The sequence below is a fragment of the Hemicordylus capensis genome, chromosome 11, assembly GCF_027244095.1.
Source record: "Hemicordylus capensis ecotype Gifberg chromosome 11, rHemCap1.1.pri, whole genome shotgun sequence".
NCBI classification, from domain to species: domain Eukaryota; kingdom Metazoa; phylum Chordata; class Lepidosauria; order Squamata; family Cordylidae; genus Hemicordylus; species Hemicordylus capensis.
Window position 1 is genome coordinate 20,059,672 of NC_069667.1, and position 20,241 is coordinate 20,079,912.

At 45.7% G+C, this 20,241-nt stretch overlaps 1 non-coding gene across 1 annotated transcript; it reads right to left on the reverse strand.

The window, feature by feature from the left end:
- Positions 1-572: 572 nt before the first annotated feature.
- TRNAE-UUC (transfer RNA glutamic acid (anticodon UUC)) lies at positions 573-650 on the reverse strand. The gene has a single exon. It is a non-coding gene; the product is annotated as a tRNA-Glu (tRNA).
- Positions 651-20,241: the final 19,591 nt, after the last annotated feature.

Here is a 20,241-nt window from a genome sequence, read left to right on the forward strand (position 1 = left end):
GCCTCATAAGGAAGGTGCTCCAGGCCCCTGATCATTTCAGTTGCCCTCTTCTGCACTGGTCTATCTAGTTCAGTATTATTTTCATTGAATGTCATTGGCCCAGTTCATATGTAACATGGAACCATGAGCCCAATGGACCTGCTATCCCATCTATATTCGGACATTGGAGAGAACATCTCTCTGCGGTCTTTGAGAGGCAGGGGAGCTGGTTGTGTGGGCTTCCCTCTTGACAGAAGGACGACCTGCACAGCAAATTGGGCCAGAGTGAGGGAGGAGCTTCCTCTCTCAACTACGCCTCCATGGGCCCCAAATTGCAGTGCCAGTGTTTTTATGCAATGTTGGCACTTCAGAAATGGAGTTTGCGGTGGTGAAACTCCACTCTGACCTAAGGTTCAGAGTTGAGTTTGGGAGGAAAACTGTGGGTCGCTTTCCCCCAAAAACTCCAATTGCCCAGATTCTTATGTTCAGGTTTGGAAACTGGAGGGGAAGGTGCCTCATTAAGTTTCCCATTATGTATGAGCTGGGCTGGTGGCTCTCCAAGGTTTCAGGCAGGGGTCTTTCCCAGTCCAACCTGGAGGTGCCAGGGATTGAACCTGGGACCTTCTGCATGAAAAGCAGATGCTCTACCACTGAGATACGGCCTCATCCCCTAAGCCTTAGGGTCTAAGGGAAATCGTACAGCAGACAGAGCTTACATATAGTCACCCATCCAAGTTGCCACAAGGGGCAGCACTATGCAGAGCCTCCAACCAGGCCGAACATGGCACATGGTTTTAGAGCTGAACCAGACATATAGCCCATTCCCAAGCCCAGATTTTGTTAGAGGGAAATGGAAAATAATTGCATGAAAGGAGATAAAAAGCTTTTTAATTTATCCAGGAATGAATGCAGAGAGAATGTCATTAGCAGTCTGACCAACTGGACTTGTAAAACCGTGGGCAGTTGGGAATGCTAGCCATTAGCTCAATAACCAAGAACAAAATTTGTTATGAACTCCACCACCTATTAAGATCTTCAGGGGAGATTCATCTGAGGGTGCTCGTGTGGTGACGACTGAAAGGCAAGCCTTCTCTGCAGTTGCCCCAGAGCTGTGGAATGCTCTTCCTGCTGAGATTAGAGCTGCTCCATCCCTTTTGGCTTTTTAGCAAACAACGGAAGCCACATCTCTTCAGCCAAGCTTTTTAGCTATCTAGTAGTTTTTATGGGCAGCTATTTTCATTTGAACTCTTTATCTTTATATAGGATTCTCTTAAACGTACCCGCCGCTAATCCCATGTGTGGGAACTCTCGTGAGAGTTTGCCAGCCAGATAGTGATGGGGACGAATGGGCTGGCTGGGGGGAGAAACCGGTTTCGGGAGTGGGTAGGCAGGCGGGTGGGGGAGAAACTGGTGATGAGGGTGGGAGGCCAGCGAGTAGGCGGGGGGGGAGAGAAACCAGCGATGGGGGCTGTCAGTTGGGACGGCAATGGGGAGGGTGAGTGGCCAGCGGGCAGGAGGAGACGGGGTGGGGGGGTGGCCAGCCACCAGGAAAGAAAGCAGCGGCTGTGGGCGGAAAGAAAATGGTGGTGCTGGGGAACTGGCTATGGAGGGGAGGGTGGTGGAGAAAACGGGGGTGGGTGGGCAGCCAGCGAAGGTGAAGAAAATGGAGGCTGCGGCAAACTAGAGGCCCAGCAAGTATTTTTAAATTGTTTTAAAATTAATTGGTTTGTCTTATGGCTGTAAACTGTTTAGAGACTTCAGTAGTGGGCAGTATACAAATCTGGTAAGTAAGTAAGTAAGTCGGGAGCATAACTATAATAGGGCAAGGGGAGACAGTTGTCTGGGGGCTCACTGCCTTTGCGGGGGGGCCCGGAGGCAAGTCACATGACTGACTCCACCAGCCGCACACCTGCCCGGGCTTCCTTCAGTTGTATTCATCCTCCGAAACTGATGTGAGTGTTGAGACCTGGAGCTACCAGAACAGCAGGTCTTTCTCTAGTACCATTAAATGACTTGCATCATCCACAATTTACAAAACCTTTAAAAAATAATTTAGGATGATGTTCTATTGTGGCACATAGGTTAAATAAACAAACAAACAAACAAACAAACAAAACAAACAAACAAAACAAACAAATTTCACTATGCTTTTTGTTACCACTATCCAGCCTAATTTAAGATTTCTTTACTTCATGAGCTGAGCTTCAGTGAAGGGGAGGGCATTTTAAAATCTTGTCTCTGGGCCCACTCCAACCTTGCTACGCCCCTGAAGTAAGTAAATAAATAAATAAAATGGTGTCCAAATTTCCTTGGGCGTCTCAGCAGATCCTACATCAGAGTTGGGAAGCCCAGAGACAACCGGGTAAGCTCGTCTGGTGAAGCCGAATTCAATAGTGGTGCTGAGATTTGCTGTGAGAACTTCATTACTGACACAACATCGTTTGATGAACTCAGAGTTCATGTTTATGTACAGACGGAGAGTTAAACCTAAAGCACTGTTGGCAAACGGAAGGTAGCAGAACACCAAGTTGTATCATTTAGTTCAAAGCGCATTTCCTGAATGCACATATGTTTCCTTTAAAACAGCATATGGCTGACTGACCTATACATTGACAGCCTCTTTTGCTTCATTCAAGAAAGAGAACCACGTTTCAGGAAGGGTGGTAGCCATACATAAATGGCTGCTGACTCATTGCGCATTGAGAAAAATGAGCCAACTTGGTGTTTTCTTTGTGGAAAAGAGAAAAAAAAAGTTGCTGGTCTACAATTCCCCCCCCCCCTTTTCCTACAGAACTGAGAACTTCAGTCCAGTCGTAATGCATCCCACAGGAATGATTGATTGATTGTTCAATTTATATACTGCTTTTCATTAAGATAATCTCAAAGTAGTTTACAATATAATTAAAACAATGCATAATTAAAATACAAAGGTACAGATGACCTCAAAAATTAAAATGATACATAATTACCGTACAAAAATACAGATAATAGAGATATAAAAACAATCTCTATGTAAAAATTTAATAACCCTTTAAAAAAAAATACATAAAACCAGAGGTGCACCTGGGTAATGTTGGAGCCTGGACCTAAAGGCCTGTGGAGGCCCCCCTGCTGCAAGTTAAGCATCATTTTTTTAAACATGTAGGTTCTTGAGGACACAAACCACACCACTCAGGGCAGACTAAAGAGGGTCTGGGGCCCCCAGGTGGTTTGGAGGACGTGGACTTCAGCCCCAAAGTCCAGGGGTAAGAGCACCTCTGCATAAAACACAAAGCAGCAGCAGCAACAGTAAAAACAATACATTCATTCAAAAGCCTGGGTGAAGAGCCCTGTCTTTGCTTTCCCCTGAAAACTGTCAAGGAGACTGAAGAGTGAATGCCAGCCAGGAGAGCATTCCTAAGCCAGGGGGCAATGACTGAGAAGGCCCTGTCTTGTGTGCCTGACAACCGAGCCTCTCTCACCGTCGGCATGCCGGGTAGAGCCTCCTCCGATGATCTTGTCAAGTGGGCTGAAACCCAGGTGGTCCTTCAGATATCTAGATATAATGCTAAGAACAGCAATGGTGATGAAAGATAGGGTCTGGAAAAGGGTTTTGTGTGCAGCTGGAGTCCATCTTGGAGTCACAGAAGGAGTCCGGGGGATGGCAAGGATCTGGATGGATACATGCTGCATTTTGTAAACTCTGTGGAAAGTTGCAGGTCTAGAAATCCTTACCAGCATTGCTTGCTTGCTCTGTTCCTTCACTCTGATCATTTGGGCTTTTCTGTTTCCACATGTGTGCTATTCTGTATGGACCCCAAAGTCTGTTAGAGAGGGGGCAGGCAGGTGGGAAACTGGATTCCATAGCTAAGTCTCTAGGTGATCTGCAAGCCATTGGCAAGCATTTCTCCTTGCCAGTAATTTCACAATGGCAAGTACATTGGCATGTTAGAATACACACTCCCAAATACATGCTGCCATTATTGGCATTGGGCTAACACTGCTCTCAGTGTTCCTCACCTGTAAAATGGGAGTATGGATCAGTTCCCTTTGGCCATTGTGGCTGGAGATGATGGGAGTTGTAGTCCAATATCTGGGGACCCAAGGATGGGAACCTCAAATCTAGGTAAAGCGAAGATGTGATGACATCATTGTGTGGATACTGATGCACAAAATGCCACTCTAAACACAGATATACGTTGCATACCATTTCCTATGTCTGTTAATAAATTTATATTTAGGATTAAAACTGTCTGGAATCACAAATCTGTATTCTTCCTTCATATAAGGCAGATCTAACAGTGATCTGAATAAAACCTGTATAAATCCAAATCAAATATATTCCAAGACAATAAACGAAATATACACTCCAAGGTGAAAAAACACACATCAAATATATGTAAAGAGATCTATAAAAGTATGAAATGTGTATTAAAAAGTCCATAAAGGATATTCCAATGGGAGTCCAAAGTTATGCAGGAGTTAACAAGTTTCTTTATTCATAATGTAGGGTGAACTATTCCACATGTCATGGAACCCCCACCCACATGTTGCTTGTCCTCATTATTTATTTGTTTGTTTTTTTATTTATTAAATGTATATGCCACCTGACTCCAAAGGCTCTAGGCATTTCAAAGGCTCTAGGCAGAATCATACTCCTTGGGTTCCCATGGAATGATTTAAACATTGAGCATTTGGGTCTACTTCAGCCCAGACCTGTAGCTGTGGAACTCCTCTCTGGAGGACATACCACTGGAGGCTGAATTCGGTCAGACTGGAGTTGAGGGAGGAAGCTTCTCTCTCCCTCCCTCTGCGATTGGCTGTGTGGGCTGTTCTTCAAGCAAGAAGGAAGCCTGCACAGCCAGTTCCCCCTCCTCTCTTCAGTATCGCTGACTGGTCTCCCTCTCATCCAAATGCGGACAGGAGAGTAGTGTGTGCCCATGTGTGGCAGATTTTGCAAGTGTTCATGAGAGAGGGGATGGGGAGATGAAAGCAATGGTGCCAAGGAACCTTGGCCAATGGACAGGCCAGTGAACGGGCAGGCAGGCAGGCCCCTTAACAATGGGAAGGATCTGGATTCTTACACACTTGGGCGAGGGCTGGCTTTTAAGGCCATGTAATTTTTCAGGGGCTTCGGAAAATGATACAGGATGTGTGGAGATGTCACCAATCCATGGTCCATGGAGATCCTTCCAGTTGTTAAGAGGAGAAAACCTTTTTGGAGGAATCGCTCGTGTCTTACCAATAAGGAGAAAGAAAAGGACGATGTTGTGGGTGAGCAGCTGTTGTTTCTTTTTTATTTGTCTGCTGCCAGACACTGATTTACCATATACCCCCATCCATCTGGCATTCCGTTCATCTGAAGATGAATCTATCTGTTCAGAAATAGCTTCTGAAATCAGAGACACTCAGAACTTGTCAATAGATTCGCCCCTCCACAGAATCGCACATCCACATCTCCCTAGTGTGCCAAGCAAAAGTTCTTGCAAAGAAAATCAACTGGAACTTTTTTTTTAACAGGAATTCAGTTTGGCACCATTATTTTCTATATACTGCACAGAAAGTAGTTGATGGAAAGTCCCCAAATGGATTATTTTAATGATTACAACTTTTTTTGTTGCCCAATTTATGTATACAAAAGTTTTTGAATGTTTTAAAAACCTCTTTAATACTCTAAATAAACTGAATCAATTTTCAGGGAGCTGTCTAAAGTGGTTAACAGCTTGTCAGATCTGCTGTTGGAAGTAAAGTGCTATTTACCAACTTCAGCCAAGAAAGGGGGGGAAATGAAGATATAAAAGATTTCATAACCAAGACTGCACTCCTATACACGTTTACTTAGAATGAATTGAGTTTAGACAAATTCAAGGAGGATAGGTCTAACAATGGGTAGTAGCCATGACAGTTAAATTGAGCCTGGAGGATCAGGGGCAGTATACCTTAGAATGTAAGTCATTGGGAAGCAGCATTAAGAGAGGGCTATTTTTCCTCAGTAGTGGTCTGGAAATAATGTGGAGAAAGAATGTAGACGATACCAGGGTAGCCGAATGAAACTGACTGGCAGGGCAGTAAGAATAAAGAAAAGACAGCACACCCTCATGAAATGCAGAATGAACTGATGGAACTCACTGCGACAAGATGTGGGAGGTGATCATGCTGTTTTGGGGTCAATTTGTGGAGGAGAAGAGCTTTGCCGAGGTCTGTTAGCTATGATGGGCCCATCTCCAGAAGTAAAATGCCACTGAACAATGGCTGCTGGTAGGAAATAGCATGGGAGAAGTATTCCTTCTGGGCTTCTTGAAGCCTTCTGGTTGACCACTATGGAATACAGGTTGCTGCATTAGATGGTTGTTGTACTAGATAAATCATTTTCACTAGAAGAGACTAGACGTGTGAGCACTGGAAGATCTTTCCCTCAGGGGATGGAGCTGCTCTGGGAAGAGCAGAAGGTTTCAAGTTCCCTCCCTGGCAGCATCTCTGTCAGGATATATCTCTGTTAGGTGTTGTAGTAACATGCCTTCAGGTGAAAACTGCAAGTCACTGTATTTACTGTGATTAGTGACTAGCAACATGTGAGGCCAATTACAAGCTGCTTAGTAATGATCTGCAGTGATTGGCCAAGGCCAGTATAAGAAGGAGGCTCAGAGAAGAGCAAAGCGTACACAGTGGCAGATGCTGCTACACTGTGGTCCACCTGGCTGAACTATGTGAATGCTGTATCCATGTGCCTGATGTATATACTTATTTACATGTAATGGACTTACTGAGCTGCAATATCACGTGAGTGCCTTTTCTACAATATATTCTTCAGTTTAAAACCCTTGCCTGTGTGTTGGAGTCTTCTTAGATTTCTACTGGGGTACTGGAACGTGACTCTGCGAGTAGGGTGCAACACCAACAATCTCCATGATAGGGCTGAGAGAGATTCCTGCCTGCAACCTTGGAGAAGCCACTGCCAGTCTGTGAAGCCAATACTGAGCTAAATGGACCAAATGGTCTGACTCAGTATATGGCAGATTCCTATGTTCCACTATGCTATGCACAGATGGTTCAACAGTGGGCATTTTGGCTTGTTTGAGGGGTTGAAAGTAGATGCAAATCTACAACTGCATTCCTTTAGACCAGGGATGGCGATTCTCCTCCTCCTTCCCCTTCTCCTCTTCCTCCTTCCAATTATACACCCCTTATCAACAAAGTTCACAAAGCGGTTTACACAGAAAAAAACAATAAACAATGAATAAGGTGGTCCCCCTGTCCCAAAAAAGCTCATGCTCTAAAAGCAACACAGAGCACAAACCAGCAACAGCCACTGGTGGGATGCTGTGCTGGAGGTGAATTGAGTCAGCTGGTCTCCCCCTGCTAAATATAAGAGAGTACAACACTCTCAAACTGGCCAGCAGAGCTGCACAAAGCTGTGGTCAACATCTGGGGCCTCAAGAAGCCCTCTTTCAGAGTATACACTTGGTAGCTAACCTAGAGTTACCATATAATAGCTAAACCTTGGTAGGGTAACTATTATATTATTGGCAGCTAACCTTGGTTTACCAGCCAAAATAGTGTAGCCTTCTCATGGACATACTAATCAACTCTGTGCAGTTCTTTCGTTATAGCCCTGTGGTTGTCTTTGGTAGAATACAGGAGGGGTTGACCACTGCCATCTCCCGTGCAGTATGAGATGATGCCTTTCAGCATCTTCCTATTTCCCTGCTGCACCATTAAGTGGCGAAAGGGACTGTACCACGATGTTTTTTAATGGGTCTGCCGAATTGTTCTAGGGGAGATTATAGGACATCTCCACTCCCAGGATATCTCAGGGCTGTATTCTTAAGGACCAGCATCCTCTAGCCAGGATTTCTGCTCTGGTCCTCTAAGAGATAATGAGGCGGTTTTCATGCACAGCCTAACCCAGGCTACAGATGCCGGTAGGGCAGCACTGCCCAGCCCCACTTTTTACCCCAGCTGTTAGCTGAGATTAAGGGGGCAAGCACTCCCTTGCGCCCAGCCATTTGCTTGTGTGAGAGCAAAAGCTGCTTTCAGCTTTCTGGCTACCTTATAAAACAACATGGCTCTATGCACCCTTGCACCCAGTTTGTGCTAATTTCCCCTACTTTTGCCAAAATGTGCATTAACAATCATGCATCAGAACAGACAGGTTTGTAAACAGTTTAAATCTCCGGGCTGGCAATCTTCTGCACCCAAAGACTTGTACCTTTGGGTGAAATCTTAAGCTTGAAGTGTGTTATGCAAGCAGTCTGCAAAAAGAATGCAGAAGAAGCGGAGTGAAAAATGGGTCCTTGCCCCAAGGAGCTTGCAAGCTAAATTTAGACTCGGGGAAGGAGGTCAACAAAGAGCAAGAGAAAGGAGGGAGAGACAAGGGTAACTATCCTGTGATTTCTCGGATGATGTCTGGAGAAAACAATTAGCTCTCATCACACAAAGTACCGTGGAGCTGATGAATTAGTCCTAAATGATGTGTTCCTTTATTTTATCATCCTCCACTGCCTTTTCTTTTAGCAGCTGAAAAGAGAATCACTTTGACAAATAAAAGAGAATCATTTTGACAAAAGAGAAGCATTTTGACAAATATGCTTAAGGGATGCCATCTTGGTTCATTCACACACACACACAAACATTAAGAGGATGTTTTCTTCACCATGAGCCTCACCACCTGTTAAGATCTTCTGGAGAGGTTCGATTGTGGTTGCCACCAACTCATCTGGTGGCTACTAAGGAATGGGCCTTTTCCGTTGCTGCCCCTGGACTTTGGAATGGGCTCCTGGTTGAAATAAGAGCCTCCCCATCTCTGGCAACTTTTTAAAAAGGCACGGAAGACACATTTGTTCACCCAGGCTTTTAATTAGATTGAAGGTTTTAGTGTTTTTGAAAATGTTCTTGATGGTAATTGTTAATTGATTTCATGTTTTAAATGATTTTAATTGTAAACCACCCAGAGATGCAAGTTTTGGGTGGCATAGAAATATTTCAAATAAATAAATAAATAAATAAATAAATAAATCCTTCCCCATTGCCAAATGTCTAACATATTGCCCCATGCTGAGAAGCCAGTGATCCCGCCGTGCTAAATGAAGCAGAAGTCTCACAGCAGAAATGGCCCATTTCTCTCGATGTCTCTGTTGATTATTTGCTGAAGATAATTCCCATTGTAAACTTCAGCTCCCCCCATCCCAACAAGGGTTGCTGTTGTTGTTGTTATAACAGTGTCATTTTCAACAAATGAGTCCCACATTCAAGAGCGATTGGTCAAATGGTAGAAAGGATTCATTCAAGCACGCCACAGTTTGGCAGTGGGCTATATGGACAGTCTTGGGCAAGTGGCTGCATCCTGAAGTCTTGATGGCCTCCGAGAAAATCCCTGCACCCTGAACCATTATGGCTCTGCTGTCAATGATAATGTTTGGGGATGCTGCCATAGCTCAGTCGTACAGCATCTGCTTTGAACATTGAAGGCCCCGGTTCAATACCCAGCAGCATCTCCAAGTAGGACAGAGGAAGGTTCTTGCCTGGAAACCTTGGAGAGCCTCTGCCAGTCAGTGTAGACCAGGGATTCTCAATGTTGGGACCCCAGATATTATTGTACTTCAATCCCCAGCCCCACTGGCCTTTGGTTGGGGATTATGGGAGCTGAAGTCCAATATCATCTGGGGACCCAACGTTGAGGATCCCTGGTGTAGACAATTCTGGGCTAGAGGGAACAGCGGACTGATTCAGTTTTACAGAAGAAAATTGCATGACTCGGCCAAAGATTCAGATAAAAGAATGAAACTCATTCCTCTTGACAGAAGATGTTATGAGGAATTCAACAAACACATTAAATTTGGTATTGCCTTAATACAAATATGCATACGAATACGGCAAGTATTTATATACCGCTTTTCAACCCAAGTTCCCAAAGCGGTTGACATACAGTAATTAATTAATTAAATGGCTGCCCGTCCCCAAAGGGCTCACAGTCTAAAAAAGAAAGATAAGAAAGATACCAGCCACAGCCCTACTTGGAGGGATGCTGTGCTGGGGTTGGATAGGGCCGTTTGCTTTCCCCCTGCTTAATAATATAGGAGAATAACCACTTTAAAAGGTGCCTCTTTGCTCAGTTAGTAGGGGTAACTGAGATGGAAAAAAAAAATTAAAACCACAGTATGGTTCAATACATGTTGATCAAAACCAATATGGCATCATAGCAAACCTTCGCACCAGGTGCAGAATGTCTACCCCAATTTCCCCCCCTTCATTTAGGAATGTCCTTACAGGATCCAGTGGGAAACCTTGTCCACTTTGAAATTCCTACGGGTCCTATGCAGGGTGGCCAGAACATAAGGGGTATACTCGTGGGTCAAATGGGCCGTAAGCCAGAATTTGGCTTTTAAAAGCCTAATCTGGCCACCTTGGTCCTATGGCCAGGGACTGAACTATAACCGGTGGGCTCCATAGGTGGGTTTGGCACCACAGTGCCACCAGGATCCACAAGGATCACAGCTGTTCTCATGGGCAGACAAACCCGGGCTTGACTGCTTTAGCCTGGTCTCAGCTGCTCATGAGACGCCTCTATGTAAAACTTGTTCAGTCATTTTTCTTCTTTTCTTCACAATTCAGAATTGCCTTATAATGTGAGGCCCTAAGCTGTAGCTAACTTAGCGTGTGCCTAAATCTGGCACCACCTGGCTGGGCAGTTCTCTGATCCTGTTTAGGCTTGCATGAGCAGTCCTAGTATAAAGCAGCTTCATCTGTTCACTTGGAGCATCCATAGCTGAGTGACAGAGTATCTACGTTGCATGCAGAAGGTCCCAGGTTCAGTCCTTGGCAGCATCTCAAGGTAGGGGTGGGAAAGACTCCTACTTGAAACCTTGGAGTGCCACTGCCAGTCAGTGTAACCAATACCAAGCTAGATGGACCAAGTGTCTCACTCCATAGAAAGCAGCTTCCCATGTTCTTATGCCCTTTGGTCTGATCCAGCAGGATTCTTCTGATCTTCATAGATTTTAAGCCCTTTCTCATGATCGGTAAGAAAGCGCTCGAGAGATTGCTGGGAGGAAGGCTGTTTGCACTTATCTTCCTGCAGACGATCCCTCTTTGCAGATTGTCCATCCACACGATTGCTGGCGATCGCAGGCAGCATGGAGGCTTGGGGGCTGGGACGCTTCATCCCAGCCCCTGAAACTCCCACAATGCACTTCTCACTTACCCAAATGGCTATTTAGTTTAGAAAAAAGACAACTGCGGGGAGACAGGATAGAGGTCTATAAAATCATACATGGACTAGAGAAAGTGGAGAGAGAGAAATTCTTCTCCCTCTCACATAACTCTAGAACCAGGGGTCATCCCATGAAACTGATTGCTGGGAAATTTAGGACCGACAAATGGAAGTACTTTTTCGCACAATGCATAATCAGCTTGTGGAATTTTCTGTCAGAAGATGTGGTGACAGCCAACAACCTGGATGACTTTAAGAGGGGCTTGGGTAACCATGGAGGAAAGGTCTATCAACGGCTACTAGTTGGAGGGCTATAGGCCACCTCCAGCCTCAAAGGGAGGATGTCTCTGAGTACCAGTTGCAGAGGAGTAACAGCGGGAGGGAGGGCATGCCCTCAACTCCTGCTGTAGGCTTCCAGTGGCATCTAGTGGGCCACTGTGTGAAACAGGATGCTGGACTAGATGGGCCTTGGGTCTGATCCAGCTGGGCTGTTCTTATGTGTGTGGTGCATTATGGGGATTCCCCCAACACCAGTTGAGAGGCCCGCAGTCTCCCAGCCCTGACTGCAAGCAGCTGGGCCTGGCAGATAATCCAAATAAATGTGGCTAAGAGACTTTGCTGTCAAAGCACTGCTGGGATCAGGCATGATCTCAGTTGCCCGGGCTTGGCTATGTTAGCCCAGTTTTGCTTTGCAGGTGAGAACATCCTTGTAATGAATGGAGACTGGCAAATGGTGGATTTAAGCCTCAGAGCAAGTCCACATAGGGAAAAGAAAAATGCTGATTCATTCCCACCATGTTTGCTCAACAAGGCTGTCCTTCTGGTAATTGCTGCCACCACACCCAAATTATTACAGAGTTTGAACCCACCCACTCCCGGATTTGGGTGAATATCCAGGGAACTTTCCTCCTCATTTACCCAAATGGAAAAATATAAAAAACCTCCCACATGCAGCGTACACATGGTGAGAAAACTTGGTAGATTGCTGCACAATTAACCTTGAGGCGTGTCTGCACCAGAGTAAAAACCCCTTTTCCTGAGTTTTTAAAAAATCCACTCAGAGACAGGTGAAATTACAAAGAATAAAAAAGAGAAAACTTTATTCAAAAGACTACAGATTGCTTTGGTCTGAGGCTCTAGCAGCTTCCGTTACAGATTTAGAAAAACACAAGGAACACTCAGTACTTGCAAGAATACTTCCAAAAAGCACTCCAGTTGATCATTGGAGTGGTACACTTTAAAATCTTGGCTACCCAGTTGCAAAGATAATTCAAAAATCACCCCCAGTCGTAAGGAACCTTTAAAAGCACCTTTAAAGGTTACAGAGACTTCTACAGAACCTTAGTTGGAAAAAAGGATTCAGGCTAGTGTTGCTTAGAAGGTTACTTTACAAAATAAAACACAATAGACCAGTTGTAAGGATCTGCAAAGAAATAAAGAAATAAAGAAAATCTGACGCCAGCTACCTAACTCATAGTTCCCTGGCTAAACCTTTCAGAAGCCCAGAAGCCCTGGCTTCCTTCCCCCTTGAACTCACTCCAAACTCCAGGGGAGAATTCCAGCTTCCTGCAATCCTGTCTCCGAAGGATCTGCAGATGTCCTTCCATGAGAGAGGTCTTCAGGCTAGCTTTTGCCATGAGCCGCAAACCCAATTGCTCCCCACTAAGCCTTCCGCCCAACCTCTCTCACCTCCAGCCTGGCTCCCAGTCCATGAGAACAAAGAATCCCTTCACCTCCTGCCGCCAGGCCCTCTAAGTCCCAGTCACCATGTGCTGAGTGTCTGATCCCTAGAGGTCAAGGCCTGAAAGACAGGACGGGGTTCCCTTCTGGTTCACTCTTTAGGGAAAAAGGAAAAGCTGTATCTGACTGATCACAACAATCCTCTTTATCTCTGTCGTTTAATAGCACTCATTAAAAAAGAAATCTTTGTGGATTATGATGTTGTTGTTTGCATATATGTCAATAGCCATCTTGGAATTCGTTGATTGCTAGAGACAGGGAGGCTCTTCAGATGATTAGTGTGAAGAGCTATAAGGGGGTTTGCAGGGAGAGCAGATGATCCAAAGGCCACCCTGGGCAGACGGATAGGCTGCCCACACGAATGCTGGTTCTGTCACGGAACCGGCAGGGGCTGCGGGGATCGGGGGCTGCGTGGCCCCCGGAAGTTCCAGGATGCCCCACATGAGCACGGGGAGCATCCTGGAGAGACCCCTCGAGCCCAGGAGGCTGCTTGCAGCCTACCGGTTGGGAGTCTACTCATGTGTCGCTCTGTTAACCTTGTCTAAGGGGAGGGGTACTTAGAGAGGTTTGCTGCCGGGAGCCCATTGCATCACACAATCGCCCAAAAGTGGGCTACCATTTTGGGGCAATCGTGAGAATAGCCTCAGGGTCTGCGTACTGAAATATGTAAATACAGTTTGGGGAATTTTTTGCAGTGGGGGAATTTTTAAGATCAACATGGTTTCTGCTGTAGCATTGGTTCTCTCTGTATAAGAAACTGTCCTCCCTGCTTCATGTTTTCCTCCTCAACTTGCAGCAAACCTAATCATAACAGGGTGGCAAACCAGTCTTCAGAGAACTAATTTAGAATGTGAAAGCAAATTAGACTAAGAATTTAGGTCATGCATTAGCATTCAAGGTAATCTGTAAAATACAGGTCTGTTAAGACAGCATCCTTGCCTGTCAATAGTTTATTATGAAATTCAATGGACTCAAACAGGTGAAACATAATTGGATTACAGAAAGAATAGATAATGACGCACAGATAAAGGCTGCTATTGCCTTCCATTCGTAAACTTAAGCAAAGATAAATGGCAAGAAAACAAAAGTGCTTTTGTCATTGGAATAAAAGTCATTTGCAGACTCAGATCCTGCAGACGTAACACTGTTTAACTCCCGCGGCTCCTGAATTCTCCTTCTGAAAGCCACTGGCCTTGTGCAATGTGCAAAGAACGGCAGGTCTGTTCCTATGTTCTTATTAGCTTGGATGGTTTTAAAAGGGGCTTAGACAAATTCATGGAGGACAGGTCTATCAATGGCTATTAGTCCGGTGGCTATGGGCCACCTCCAGTCTCAGGGGCACTAATACCAGTTGCAAGGGAGCAACAGCAAGAGAAAGGGCATGCCCTCAGTTCTTGCCTGTGGGCTTCTTGAAGGCATTTGGTGGGCCACTGTGTGAAACAGGATGCTGGACTAGATAGGCCTTGCAGGGCTGTTCTTGTGTTCTTAATGCACATTATGATGAAATGTCAGTCTACATTTCATCATAACACTGTTCTTTGAACCCATTCGCACAATGATGGCTACGCCCCTGCCTTGTGCCATTTTAGGCTGTCCATGAGGAGGTTGTATCATTTCAATATTCCCTTGCACCCAAACCTTTCTGCCCAAGGGGGAAAAGAACCTAGAATGCTAGCCTAATATGTCTTACCTCCCCCAAGTTATGTAAAGCATTCTTCAGAGCCAGATTTGATGGGCTCCCCTCAGCAGTACTTTCTGGCAGGTAGAATCAAACACCTGAAGCCAATAGGATCTGTCTTTGGGGTGAAGGAATGCTTGAGACAATACAACATGTTCTTCTGTACTGCTCCTTCTGTAAAGACTCACGTGCCAGATTGATTACACCCTTGTTATTGAACAGGCCAGTTAGGGACGGGTCTTCCTGCACATGTTTTCTCCTCTCTGATGAGTGTGTAGATATTACCTGAAAGGTAGCCAACTTTTGTTTGACAGCCACGAAAATTAGGCAGCAAAGGACTGCCAATGAGATGTAATTTGATCTCGCTACCACTATACTTAATTTGATTTGCTGTACCTATTGTACTGCACTGTATGGTATTGTGTATGTTTGGCTTTTGATTTTTGTGCATCCGAGCATTGATTATAAATAAAGTGGTGGTGGTGGAGGTGGTGGTTCTTCTTCTTCTTCTTCTTCTTCTTCTTCTTCTTCTTCTTCTTCTTCTTCTGTCAGAGTATCAGACTAGTACTGGGGAGACCCAGGTTCAAATCCTATTCTGCAATGCAGTTTACTGCGTGAGCTTCCGACAATAACCATTTCTCCCCCCAGCCTACCTCACAGGGTTGTTGTGAGGATACAGTGGGGAGGAAAGAGCCATGCACATCACCCTGAGCTTGTTGGCAAGGGTTGTATATAGGGATGTATGAGTATTCCACTGATTGAACTCAAAGAGGTCCAGGGTCTGCACACATTCCAGCGGAATGATCACAGATCCTCAATGTGGATGCTCACAAAGTGCTCACAGCTATGCTCGCCCGACCTCTTTCCCTTCCCAGCCTGAAAACTCTCCAGAAAGTTACCTCTAGCTTTTTCAGAGAACAGGCTTGACTGTGAGTTTGGGGCATAATGGATACTCCGACTCAGGGGCGTAGCAAGGAGAGAGGGAACCCCTGTTCACCCCTCTCCCTGGCGGCCCCTCGGAGTGAGGGTGATAAGGAAGAAAATGGGGAGGGGTGGAGCTGCCCCACCGCCAGTTCTTTGAACCCATCCGCTCAATTATAGCTATACCCCTGCTCTAATGGTGGTGGGGGGGAGGTGTTTTTTAACCCCAGAAACAAATTGGGCCAGATTCCAATACCGAAGGAAAAACCAGAATTGTGTGTGAAGTGCTATATAAATATGCTGAATAAATAATAAAAATAAGTGCTTTCTGAAATATTGCATAGACTTTGGGGTAAATTTGTTCGATATGAGGACATACTCATGAGGACAACTGGTCTTGTGGTAGCAAGCATGACTGGTCCCCTTAGCTAAGCATGGTCTGCCCTGGTTGCCTATGAATGGGAGACCTGATGTGTGAGCACTGCAAGATATTCCCCTCAGGGGATGGGGCCACTCTGGGAAGAGCATCTGCGGTTCCAAGTTCCCTCCCTGGCAGCATCTCCGAGATAGGGCTGAGAGAGATTCCTGCCTGCAGCCTTGGAGAAGCCGCTGCCAGTCTGGGTAGACAATGCTTAGCGAGATGGACCTATGGCCTGACTCAGTATACGGCAGCTTCCTATGTTCCTATGTAAACGCACACCCACCCTCCCAAAGTAAAGTCGCGGTAAAGTCGCCGTCTGAAAAAGCTCCTGGGGAGCTTATTAGTGAGAATGATTGCAATGTTTCATTTTTCTACCACAGGGATGTTGGAACTTGTAGTCCTGGTTGAGATCCCAGTGGGAAAAGATACTCTGCCAGGGTCTTTGCCTTTGCAAACTCCGAGGTAAGCTTCTGGGGAGAAAGTGGAGGAGTTGGTGACAGAGGGTTTTCAGGATTGGGATGAACACAGCTCATGATGTACATGCTGCTTTTTATCTTTCTTTATTAGGGCCCTTTTTCTTTTGTCTTTAGCACACATCCCTCTGTTCTTGTCAATGTATTTATTAGATCGGCTCTAATCCCCTCATGGCTTTCTAGGTCCTTACATCTATATTTTGCCAATGAAGCTAGGGACAGAAGAAATGCCTTTCATGCAATTACAAGGAAAAAAGGACAGTATTCACAAAAATCTGTCTGCATCTGAAATTCTGTTTAATCCAATTACTTTTAAATTGATATAAACTAGTGTTAATTCCCCTGGTGGAAACCACGGGGAAATATTCAAGGTCAGTAACGCTACTGGGTTCCCGAGTGACTGAGCCTTGTATAATTACAACAGACCCCCTGAGTTCCTTATTGTTTTAAGACAAAGGCAACACTCCATTGTGTATGTAATTACCAATCCCGCCGAACGGAAGGTCCAGGCTTTGATCCCCCCTGCTTCCTGTCAGATCAGAATTGTGGGACGAGAAATTGAAAACCAGCCCCTGAATCTCAATGCACTGAGAGCCTAGTGTTAGCTCTCCAGGGGAGTCACTTGCCCTGAGAAGGAGGAAATAACCGTCTGTTGTGTGTGCACGCATCCTTTGGCGTCATTGTGTAAATATAGGTTGAAGAAGCGAGAGGAAGAGAAACTTGGAGGGAGCTGTTCTTATTCTCAGTAGCTTTGCCATGTGAGTATTTATTATCCAGGCCTACCCAAGACTTGTAGCAAATGGAAGCTGGAAGGAACCACAAGGTTTGGAGGAAGGGACTGTGTGTGTCCTGAGCTGGGGTTCTGAAGATCCAAGGCTCTGGCAACTTACCACCATCATGTGGTAACCCAGCGTGGCATAGTGGTTAGAGTGATGGACTAGGACCGGGGAGACCCGGGTTCAAATCCCCATTCAGCCATGAGACTTGCTGGCTGACTCTGGGCCAGTCACTTCTCTCTCAGCCTAACCTACTTCACAAGGTTGTTATGAGGAGAAACTTAAGTATGTAGAACACCGCTCTGGGCTCCTTGGAGGAAGGGCGGGATAGAAATGTAAATAAATAAATAAATAAATAAAGTAAATGTTGCCTCCATCATGATGTCGATGCTGCAGGCCTGGCAGACTGAACACTGTGCTTTGAGGGCTCCACTTACGCTGCAGTATCAGCCTGCCTGAGCATTGTCATCTGATCCTGAGCTGATTGATTGGCTATCCCTGTCCAACAGGCCCTGTACAGCTGACTGGCTATCCTCATTCAACATCTATATCTATATCTTAAACATCTATATCTTAAATATCCATCGCTAATCCCATGTGTGGCAGCTCTCACGAGAGTTCAAGAGCAGCTGCCAGATAGCGGCCGGGATGGGCTGATGGTGGCTAGGTTAGCCGGCCGGCAGGCAGTGAGGGAAAGCACTGGCCTGTAGGTCGTGAGAGAAAGCAGACTGGGAGTGGGACAAGGGACTGGGGCTGAAGGAAGGAGGAGAGAATGGATTGCATCTGAAGGGGGGCAGAATGGACTGGGGCTGAAGGGAAGGGGGAGAACGGACTGGGGCTGAAGACAAAATGAGGAGAGAGGGAGAACTAGGGGTGCAGATGTTCTGCACCGGCTCTGCTAATTTCCTCTAAAGTTGATTGGCTACCTCTCCAACAGTTTCTATGAAGATGATAGGCTATGACTTTTCAACATGTCCTATGAGGCTGATTGGCCATCCCTGACCAACAGGCCCTATAAAGCCCTAGCCTCAGAGCCTGCACCTCAGTCGGAGCAATTTGCCTCCAATAATGAGGACTCTGGCTGCGCTTTTCCTCCTGTTTCCTGATTGTCGCCTTGGGGCTTGACCCCTGCCTGACCCTGACTTTGCCTTCAACCTCCTCCCATATTACTGTGTTGGATCATGACCTCTGCCTGTTTTTATATATTCACCTGCCCCAGTGATCCTTGTTTGCTCTTCAGAGCTGGAACAATGGAGTCTTCAGACTTCTTGGGTAGGGAAATCTTCTGGGGTGGTGAACCTGGGGTATTCAACAAGGTATACTAATATTTCTTGGTTGCAATACATGGTGTGTGTGTGTGTGTGTGTGTGTGTGTGTGTGTGTGTGTGTGTGTAGGTGCAGTTCTCCTCCAGGGAGAAGATGCCATGCAGTTCTGGATCTGGTCATGAGCTGGAAGTGTGAATTGAAAGAGCCGTAGAAAACCAATTCTTCTGAAATGTGGCTATGTTGCAGAAGCATATTGGTGTTAAATTGCAAACCAGTGTGGTGTAGTGGATAGACTGCTGGACTGGGGATGGGGAGACCCAAATTCAAGTCCCCGTTCTGCCATGAAACTCACTGGGTTACTCTGGGCCACTCACTTATCTTCCTAACCTATCCTACCTCGCAGGGTTGTTGTGAGGATAAACATAACTATGTGCACCACTCTGGACTCCTCAGAGGAAGAGAGGGATAGAAACAAACATACCCTAGCCTATACACTTTCCAGGAACCCCAGAATTGCCTCGAATACAATTTGCTGACCATCAGTCTAAAGGATTTCCAGACAATGGGTTGTTTCCCCCATGGAAATTATGTGGGACAGGATCGTGATTACTGTTATCCCAATGAATGGCAGCTTGGAAGGAGACTCTCTAATTAAATTGCAAACTCCAGCTTCCATTATTTTAAGAACCTCTCTTGCTAATTTACGGAGTTGTTCACACAGATCTACCTTATGCATAATTGCTTTTCAGTCAATAACAAATGGAGAGTGCAACCAATATGGTCCAAATCTTGTGCACAGCTAAGCCAGCTGGCAAGCACACATTACTCTCAGAATACCTGCTTACCCATGGGGTTTTAAGAAACAGCTTGGAAAGAATGTCATTTCCAGAATTAGAAGTCTCTTTCCAGCCTGCCAAATCTCTAATATTTCAAGTGGACGCATTGAGGGGGACCAATATTTCTGCTTGGAGGTTGTTTCCACTAGATGTTTATCATACATCGATGCTGAAACCAGACATTTGGAACATCCATCTCCTCTGGCCGATCTGCTCTTTGATCATCTGGGCTGACATCAATTAAGACTCACTGGAGATGGAAAGCTTTCTAAATAGCTCTGTGCTGAAAAGGGGCAACCCCCTCCCCACCAGCTAGAAGTCAAGGTACCAAGACAGAACCACCCTTTCCCTTTCAGAAGGTGAAACACTGACACACCAGCTTATTTCATTGACACACCTGCTTCTTTCCTCTGTGTCTGGCTATTGCGGGAGGCCCATGAGCAAGGCTACTGTCTAAGCAACGATTGCCAGGGTGTGAAATGTTGGGAAGGAGGCCGTTAAGGAGGGTTGGAGAAGAAGGGAGAGGAGAAGAGGTGAAAGGAAGAAGCAATAGAGGGGAGAAGAGAAGAGCTGTTGTACTGGTGAATCATCAGGAGACCAGTGTTGGACAGACTGGCAGTGAGGAGCAGGCAGGAGGCCTGCCATCCAAACATCTACCACTGTCGGACTGAATCCTGAGATTAAAAAGGGGAGTATATTTGCCTTTAAGGGGAATGGGATTTTTGTAAACGTTAAAGTCTCAACAGATAAAGAAAACCTTTATTTATCCAAAGCATTCTTTGGATTCTCTAACCCCTCCTCAGATGAATTTTAACAAACCTGTGGCTTCCACGTGCCACACAGCACATCCACTTTATCACCACACGATAAAAATCCCCCTTTCCTTGCTAACGTACTCCCACCAACAACGAGTTCCCTTGAATGGGTGCCTCATTTGCTGTTGACGATAATGGGCATCTCAAA